This window comes from Eptesicus fuscus, chromosome 1 (genome assembly GCF_027574615.1).
Source record: "Eptesicus fuscus isolate TK198812 chromosome 1, DD_ASM_mEF_20220401, whole genome shotgun sequence".
NCBI classification, from domain to species: Eukaryota; Metazoa; Chordata; class Mammalia; order Chiroptera; family Vespertilionidae; genus Eptesicus; species Eptesicus fuscus.
In genome coordinates, this window is record NC_072473.1 from 46,373,592 (window position 1) to 46,383,802 (window position 10,211).

Sequence of the window (10,211 nt, forward strand, 5' to 3'; positions counted from 1 at the left end):
CAAAGTCATGCAAAGTTTCTTCCTTTTAATAGCTGGATAATATAAATACATATGTGATTACATATATGTGTGGGGGGGTGTGTGTATATTCCTCTGTTCATTCCTTAATGGACACACAGGTTGCTTCCATATCTTCACTATTGTAAGTATAGCTTCAGTAAACATGAAGGTGTAGGTATCTCTTTGATATATTCCCAGAAGTAGAATTACTTGGATCATATGATGGTTCTAAATTTAATTTTTTGAAGAACCTCCATACTGCTTTTCATAGTGGCTGTACTAATTTACATTCCCACCAACAGTACATAAGGGTTGTTCTTTCTCTTACCAGCACTTATTGTCTCTTCTCTCTTTACAATAGCAATTCTAACAGGTCTGAGATCACTTTGCGTAGTATGGGCCTTTTAATAAGATCATTTTATGAACATGAAATATGGTTTCATTTATTTCTGTCTTCAATTGATTTCATCAATAATATCTCACTGTGGTTTTGTTTTTATTTCTTTATTGATTAAGGTATTACAAATGTGTCCCCCCATTGTCCCCCCATCACCCCACTCATGCCCTCACCCCCGGGTGTCTGTATCCATTGGTTATGCTCATATGTATGCATACAAGTCCTTTGGTTGATCTCTCCCCCTTAGTCCTGCCCTCCCCTGAAATAAGTCAATCAGAGAAAGATAAATATCACATGATCTCACTCATTTGTGGATTATGATGAACAACATAAACTGATGAACAAAAATAGATCTAGAGACAGAGAAGCATCGATCAGATGCTCAAACTTCAGAGGGAAGGCAGGGGAGGGCGGGACTCACTGTGGTTTTGATTTGCATTTCCCTAATGACTGGATGTCTTCTATTGAAAAATGTCTATTCAAGGTTTTTTGCCACTTTTTTAGTTAAATTTGTTTTTGTTATTGAGTTATAGGAGTTTCTTATACAGTATATTGGATATCACCCCTTATCAGATAGATGATTTTCAAATATTTTCTCCTATTCCATAAGTTGCCTTTTTATTTTGCTGATTATTTCTTTTACAGTGCATAAGCTTTTTAGATTGATATATTTCTATATGTTTATTTTGGTTTTTGTTGCTTGCACTTTTGGTGTCATATTCAAAAATTGTTGCAAAGGCCAATGTCAATGACCCCCTTTTTCTTTAAATCTTCCTCTATGAATTTTATTTTATTTTTATTATATTTTTTTGCAATTTTCTTTTTTAAGATGAAAATAATGTTTACTTCTTTACAAGAGCTGGAATAACCTAGTACTAAAACACCTATCAATTACATAAACACATACACCATTAGTACATTATCAGGTAGAAGGACGATTTAAAAACCTTCATATATTGGTCTATTCCAAAATGTTATATACTCATTTCAACATAACTAGAATGTGATATTTGTTAAGTCTCTATAACACACAAAATATGTTATCTATTTGTCTGATGATAAAAAGACAAATTAAATCAAGTATTTGTATGTGTGTGTATTAAAGTTGTATTAGATTGCTAAGGCTGCCATAACAAAATACCATACCATAGGCTGAGTAGTTTAAACAACAAAAATTTTTCTCACAGTTCTTAAGGCTAGAAGTCCAAGATCAAGTGTTGACAAGTTGGGTTCCTGAGGTCTCTCTCCTAGCTTGCAGACAGTTGCCTTCTCACTGTGTCCTCACATGGCTTTTTCTCTGTGTGCATAAGTCCCTGGTGTCTCTTCTTCTTATAGGGATACCATTTGTATTAGATTAGGGCCTCACCCTTACAACTTAATTTAACCTTAATTATCTCATTAAAGGTCCTGTATCCAAGTATAGTCACATTGGTGGTTAGGGCTCCAACATATGAATTTGAGAGGTGCAAGAGTCAGTCTATAACAGAAGTCAAAATTCTCTTATCTCACAAATTGCAAATAGAGAAAAATCATCTGAGTAGGAAAACAGTACTATCAGTTACAAATATATGCTATTGATTCCTGCAGTGTTTACAAGGCTCAGCAGAATTCTTTTTTTGTGTGTGGCTGTTCAATGATAATGACAAACTTCCCTCATTATTATTATACCTGAGTTTCTGCTAACTTTTTAAAAAGAAACCCAGCAGATCAATGTTGTAAATAATTATTACTGTTCTTGCATCAGACTAACCCCTAGGGCCACACAAACTGTGTGTGTCATTTTTTCTCATTCCTCCTGTCACCCTCTTTTGACTCTTGGAGCTTTGCCATCCTCTTTGGTATACAATGTGAAAGCTGACAAAATAACAAATGTTAGAGTTGAGTTTAATATTGTGGTTGCCATTAATCTCCTGTAAAACACTGACATTTCTAGTTAAAATCTACACTAATAAAAGAGAAAGATGCAAATTGACGGTACCTCCATGATGCCAACCAGCCAATCAGGAGTGAGTATGCAAATTAACCCATCAAAGATGGCAGGTTAATTTGCATATGCAGGCACCGAGAGGCCTGGGTCTTGGGAACATCCTAGGGACCCAGGACGCTCTGAGCTTGTAGGCCCGTGCATAGGCCCTGAGCGGCCAGGGTCCCAGAATGCCCCCAGCCAGGAGTGGACTATGGGCACCGGCACCAAGCAGCCCGGGTCCTGGGATGAGCAGCCGGGGGTGCCAAGCAGGCTGGATCCTGGGACAAGTGGCCGCTGTGTGCCATGTCCATGGGATCCATGCCCCCCAGCCTGGGAACACAGCAAATGCAGGGCCACCAGGCTTGGGGGCAGGCCCCTGGTGGCTGCTGTGCTCCGTGTTCATGGGATCCACACCCCTAGCCCAGTGGACACAATGCAGGGGATCCTCTGCGCATGGGCTGCAGAGGAAACACCTTTTCTTTTCTTTTCTTTTCTTTTCTTTTCTAAAAAATATATTTTAGCCGAAACCGGTTTGGCTCAGTGGATAGAGCATCGGCCTGCAGACTAAGGGTCCCGGGTTTGATTCCGGTCAAGGCATGTACTTTGGTTGCGGGCACATCCCCAGTAGGGGGTGTGCAAGAGGCAGCTGATCGACGTTTCTCTCTCATTGATGTTTCTAACTCTCTATCCCTCTCTCTTCCTCTCTGTAAAAAATCAATAAAATATATTTTTAAAAAAATCTCCCAAACAAAGATAAAATATATATATATATATATATATATATATATATATATATATATATATATATATTATTGATTTTTTACAGAGAAGAGGGAATAGGGATACACCAGTGATGGCGAACCTATGACATGTGTGTCAGCACTGACACGCGTAGCCATTTCTGATGACACGCAGCCGCTGAGGCGGCCACATGCCGAGGATGAAACATTTGCTGCTCCTGAGGATGAAACATTTGCGAAATAATGTTTTTTCCTCAAAGTGACACACTACCCGAGTTATGCTGTTTTTTGGTGAAGTTTGACACACCAAGCTCCAAAGGTTGCCCATCACTGAACAACCAAGTCTATATTTCTGGATAGACTGTCAGAAATATCAATGAGAGAGAAACATTGATCAGCTGCCTCCTGCACACTCCCCACTGGGGAAGTACCCCCAACCAAGGTACATGCCCTTAACAGGAATCAAACCTGGGACCCTTCAGTCTGCAAGCCAACGCTCTATCCACTGAGCCAAACCAGTTCGAGAGTAAACACCTTTTCTGACTGCTCATTGGCTAAGCTCCCTGTATGCCACCACTTGCAGTATTCTTGGTAACTTGGGTAATAAGAATCCAAGAAAGTGATCTAGGGTTTTTCCACCATACTCTTAGAGAGAAAAATGAAGGTCCACTGCTGGAGGGGCTAAGAAATGTCATATCCTGCCCTAGCCGGTTTGGATCAGTGGATAGAGCCTCAGTCAGCTGACCGCAGGGTCCGGGTTCGATTCTGATCAAGGGAATGTACCTAGGTTACAGGCTCCTCCCTGGCCGGGGCCCAGGTCAGGACTCATGCAGGAGGCAACCAATCAAAGTGTCCCTCTCACACTGATGTTTCTCTCTGTCTCTCCCTCTCTTTCTCTTCCACACTCTCTAAAAATCAATGGAAACATATCCTTAGGTGAGGATAAAAAAAAAAAAGAAAGAAAGAAATGTCATATCCTATGAAAGACACATTTTGAAAATGCCTAAAGAAAGTTTTCATTTTTTCACGACGAAGGGACTGGAGTCCATGTTGATGTAAACACCTTGGCGGCTGCAGTGGCTGGCAATGGCTGCAGCAGCGGGGTGATGGGGCTGGCGCCTTCCCCTGATCAGCCTGGTCACCACCTGCAAAGGGAGGCCAGACTGTGGCTTAGGACCGCTCCCCGCGGGCCTAAGCCATCTGTAGGATATCCCCTGAGGGCTCCCAGTCTGTGAGAGGGGGCAGGCCACTAGTTATTAATAAAAGCACATTTTATGTAAAAATTTCATATCCTTTATGAATTTTATGGTTTTAGGCTATATATTTAAGTCTTTAATTTATTTCAAGTCAATTTTTGTGAGTGGAAGAACATATGAACATATAGTTTTCAAAACACCATTTATTGAAGAGACTATCTTTTTTCCATTGAGTATTCCGGATTCCCTTGTCAAATATTGGTTGACCCTATATGCATGGGTTTGTTTCAGTGCTTTAGATTCAGTTCCACTAATTTATGTATTTTTATGTCAGTATCATAAGTATCATACTATTTTGATAACTATAGCTTTGCAACAAGGTTTGAAATCAAGAATTGTGATGCATTCAGCTTTGTTTTCCTTTCTCAGTACTGCTTGACCCTTCAGGGTCTTTTGAAGTTTTATACAAAATTATTCTTTTTTTTCCTATTTCTGTGACAGATGTCATTGGAATTTTGATACATGACTTTCGGTACTATGTGCATTTTAATAAGATCATTTCTGTAAGGGCATGTGCCGGGGGGTAGGGGAGGCTGGGGGAAGGCCAATGGGGAATAAAAGGAGACATATATACTACTATTTGTAAACTTTAAACAATAAAATAAAATTTAAAATGTTAAAAAATAATAAATAAAAAAATAAAGTATTTATGGGTAAAATTTTAAAAAAAATCATTTCTTTTGATTTATGAATATAGGCTATCTTTTCAATTATATATGTCTTGATTTTATTCCATCAGTGTCTTGTATATTTTACCAGTAGTGTACAGATTAAATTTATTTTTACACATTATATTTTTTATTCTATTGTAAAGGTGATTTTTGTCTTTGTAGATAGTTCGTTGATAGTATATACAAATGCAACTGAATTTTTGCATGTTGATTTTGTATCCTAAAATGTATTTAATTTGTTTATTAGTTCTAACTGTTGTGTTTTCTTTTTGGTAGAATCATTTAGGAGATACTATACATTGAGTGGCTAGATTATTATGATCTCTGAACGCATAATAATCTGGCCACTCAGTGTATATCCTATATAATTAAAGGTTAATATGCAAATTGTCCCCTTGACCGGGAGTTTGATCAGCAGGCAGGCCAGCCAACAGCCCATGTCCCCTCCCCCTGGCCAGGCTGGCTGGAACCCACCCATGCACAAATTCATGCACTGGGCCTCTAATATATATATATATATATATATATATATATATATATATATATATATATATATATACTGAGTGGCCAGATTATTATGCATTCAGAGATCATAATAATCTGGCCACTCAGTGTATATCAGATCATATAATCTTTAAACAGAGATAATTGTACTACTTTTCTGATTTGAATCCTATTATTTGTGTGTTTGTGTTTTGTTTTGTTTTACTTAATTACTGTGGATAAAACTTCCAGTAATATGTTGAATATGAGTAGTGAGAATGGAAAAGTTTGTCTTGTTTATAGTCTTAACAGGAAAGCTCTCAAACATTCACCACTGAGAATGATGTTAGTTGTGAGACTTTCATATATGGCCTTTACTATGTTGAGGTACGTTCTTTCTATATCCAAGTTTTTCAGAGGTTTGTTTTTATCATGAAAAGATGGTAAATTTTTTCAAATGCTTTTTTGGGTGTCTATTGAGATGATCATATGATTTTTATCTTTGTCTTAATGTGGTATATCACATTTGCTAATTTACATATGTTGAATAATCACCCTTATATATCAGGTATAAATCCCATTTGGTTATGGTGTTTGCTATTTTTAATGTGCCATGGAATTTGATTTGCTAGTATTTTGTGGAGAATCCCTGCATCTATATTTATCAGAGCTATTGATCTGTAATTTTCTTTTTTTTTAATTTTTAAAAGATATTTTTTAATATATTTTTATTGATTTGATCTGTAATTTTCTTTTCTTGTAGTGTCCTTATCTAGATTAGGTTTCAGTGTAATACTAGCCACATAAAATGAATTTGAGAATGTTCTGTTTTAAAAATTTTGGAAGAGTTTGATAAGGATTGATGTTAATTCTGCTTTAAAGGTTTGGTGGAATTCAGCAGTGTAACCATCTGTTCCTGGACTTTCTTTTGTTGGAAAGTGTTTGATTATACTTTCAATATCCTTAATCATTATTGGTCTCTTCACATTTTGTATTTCTTCCTGATTCAGTCATGGTAGGTTATATGTTTCCACAAATTCATTATTTCTTTTTTTTTAATTCATTATTTCTTATGTTTTATTAAATCTGTTGGGGTATTATTGTTGTTGTTTATTTTCTTGTTGAGAGTATTATAGATGTGCCCCAGTTTCCCCCATTGTCCCCACTCACTTGGTTCCTGTCCTACCCAGGCCTTCAATTCACTATTGTCTTTGTCTATGGGCTATGCATATAAATTCTTTGGTTAATCTCTTCCCACCTCCCTCTCCTCTTCCTTCTGAGATCTATCAAACTTTTCCATGCTTCCATATCTCTGGACCCATTTTGTTTGTCAGTTTATTTGGTTCATAAGATTCCACGTAGAAGTAAGATCATGTGATATTTGTCTTTCTCTGACTGGATTATTTCTTTTGTTTCCAATTTATCTTTATTGTTGAAAGTATTACAGACGTCTCCTCCCCCAACCCCTCAATGACCCCGTCCACCCTGTTCCTCCTCCCACCAGGACTTTACAGCATTATTGTCTGGGTCCAGGGGTAATGCATATATGCATATAAGTTATTTGGTTAATTTCTTCTCACCCCCACCATCCCCTTGGAAATAAAACAGTCTGTTGCATACTTCAATGTCTCTGGGTCTATTTTGTCTGACAGTTTATTTTTTTTTAAATTAGTTTCCACATGTAAGTGAGATCATGTGATACTTGTCTTTTTCTGACTGGCTTATTTCACATAGCATAATATTCTCCAGGTCCCACCATGCTGTCTCAAAAGGTGAGAGAGCATTCTTTTTTACAGCTGCATGGTATTCCATTGTGTAAATGTACCACAGTTTTGTAGGTGCTTTTTTTCTTTATTGATTAAGGTATTACATATGTGTCCTTATCCCCCCATTTCCCCCCCCCCCATCCTCTCCCGGCTCGTGCCCTCACCCTCCTAGTATCTGTGCCCATTGTTTATGCTTATATGCATGCATACAAGTCCTTTGGTTGATCTCTTCCCCTTCCCCCCCGCCTCCCCTGCCTTCCCTCTGAGGTTTGACAGACTGATCCATGCTTCTCTGTCTCTGGATCTGTTCTTGTTCAATGGTTTATGTTGTTCATTATATTTCACAACTGAGTGACATCATGTGATATTTATCTTTCTCTGATTGACTTATTTTGCTTAGCATGATGCTCTCCAGGTCCACCCATGCTGTTGCAAATGGTAAGAATTCATTCCTTTTTACAGCAGCATAGTATTCCATTGTGTAGATGCACCACAGTTTTTTAATCCACTCATTTGCTGATGGGCACTTAGGCTGTTTCTAAAACTTAGCTCTTGTGAATTGTGTTGCTATGAACATAGGGGTGCAGATATCCTTTCTGGCTAGTGTTCTTAGTTTCTTGGGATATATTCCTAGAAGTGAGATCACTGGGTCAAATGAGAGTTCCATTTTTGGTTTATTGAGGCAACTCCATACTGTTTTCCATAATGGTTGTACCAGTCAGTATTCCCATCGGCAGTGCACGAGGGTTCCTTTTTCTCCACATCCTTACCAGCACTTGTCATTTGCTGATTTGTTCATGATAGCCATTCTGACAGGTGTGAGATGCTACCTCATTGTGGTTTTGATTTTCATCTCTCAGATGATTAGTGACTCTGAGCATGTTTTCATATGTCTCTTGGCCTTCTGGATGTCCTCTTTCAAAAAATATCTATTCAGGTCCATTACCCATTTTTTGATTGGATTGTTTATCTACCTTTTGTTAAGCTATATGAGTTCCCTGTAAATTTTGGAGATTAAACCCTTATCAGAGATAATATTAGCAAATATGTTCTCCCATGAAGTTGGCTTTCTTGTTGTTTTGTTGATGGTTTCTTTTGCTGTGCAAGCTTTTTATTTTGATGTAGTCCCATTTGTTTATTTTCTCTTTAGTTTCCATTGCCCTAGGAGCTGTATCAGTGAAGATATTGCTTTGGCATATGTCTGAGATTTTGCTGCCTGTGGATTACTCTAAGATTTTTATGGTTTCCTGTCTTACATTTAAGTCCTTTATCCATTTAGAGTTTATTTTTGTGTATGGTGTAAGTTGGTGACCTAGTTTAAATATTTTACATGTACCTGATAAATTTTCCCATCACCACTTATTGAAGAGACTGTCTTGATTCTATTGTATGCTCTTGCCTCCTTTGTGAAATATCAATTGAGCATAGTGGTTTGTTTTTATAATCCATTTATCTAATGAGTGGCACTTGCACTGTTTCCAACTCTTAGCTATTTAAAATAATGCTACTAGATTCCAAGGAGGAGGAAGATGGCTGCCGATGGGAAGGCAGACTTCAAGATAGTGTGTGAGTGAGAGAATGAAAGGAGAGTGTGTGGTCCCACGGGGAGTGCATATTTTGAGTTGAGGGACAGTTATACTCCAAGGGACTGTTGGGGATTGCCACACCGGGTTCCCCTGACCCGGCAGCCTCCACTGCTGCTGAAATCCTTCCTGGAGCAACCAGCTCTGATGCAGAGACCATGCCAACTTTCAGGGTAGAGTGGCTGTTATCGGAAGACTAAAAATTCTGGGAATCTACAACAACACCACCCAGGGAACAGCTGCGAAGCCAGGAACACCGGACCCCAAGCAGCATGAATACGCGGATGCATAGTAGCTCTGCACCTTCTCACAGAAAGGTCAGATTTCGTCTAAGAAAAGGGTAGAGAGAACTACATAACCAGATAACAGGAGCAGAGAGATCATGGGGAGATAGAGAAAAAGCCCACAAAGGAAAGAAAAGGAGGCAACACCAGAAAAGGAAGTAAATGAAATGGAAGCAAGCAATATGTCAGAGAAAGAATTCAGAAAAATGGTCATAAGGTCGCTGAAAAGAATGGAAGACAAATTCAACAATATGTGTAGGAACCAACAATATGTGGCACTCAATACCTGTTTGTGGGAGTGGGCTGCCCCAGAGCTGGCTCTCAGATGGTCACTCCCCGCTCTGATCCCCAGGTTCCAGAAAATCAACTTTCCCCTGCAGTCTCCCAGGGTGTCCCCAACTGGGTTATCCTATGTATTGGGCTTAGTAATCAGAAGCAAGGATTTGAAGAGGAAAAAGCCCAAGTGTGTGAACAACGGGATGCGCGCAAGTCTGTGCAGTACCCTTTTCCCCCTTGGGTCTAAGCAGCCGGCACACTTTTAAAATTTTTAGGCTGTCCTTTTGCATCAGATCAAAATGGGTTGCTTTTTAGAGATCCCTTCTGTTATCAGCTATGAGGACCCCCTTCCACATTCACAGATCACACCAGCCCCAACAGCCATGGAATTTTCTAGGCGCAGACTTCCCTTGGTCCTCCATCTCCCACAATGTGCACGTTTCTCTCTCCTGCTGGGACCAGAGACCTCACCTTATCCCAGGCGAAATCTGACCTTTCCGTGGTGGAGTGTAGAGCTCCTCTGAATCCATGTGTTTGCGCCAATTGGGGACCGGTGTTCTGGGGCTCGCAGTTGTAGATTTTCAGGCTTCTGATAACATCCACTTTCCCCTTAAAGATGGCACGTTCTCCGCATCCGAGCCGGTGGCTCTGGGAGGGAACTCAGCAGCAGTGGGGGCTGCCCGGTCAGGGGAACCCCGTCCAGCAGACCCCCACCTTCTCCTGGAGTATAGCTGTCCCTTACCTCACCAACAAACACTCCAAGTGTGACCCTCAGCTGTTCTTTCTTTC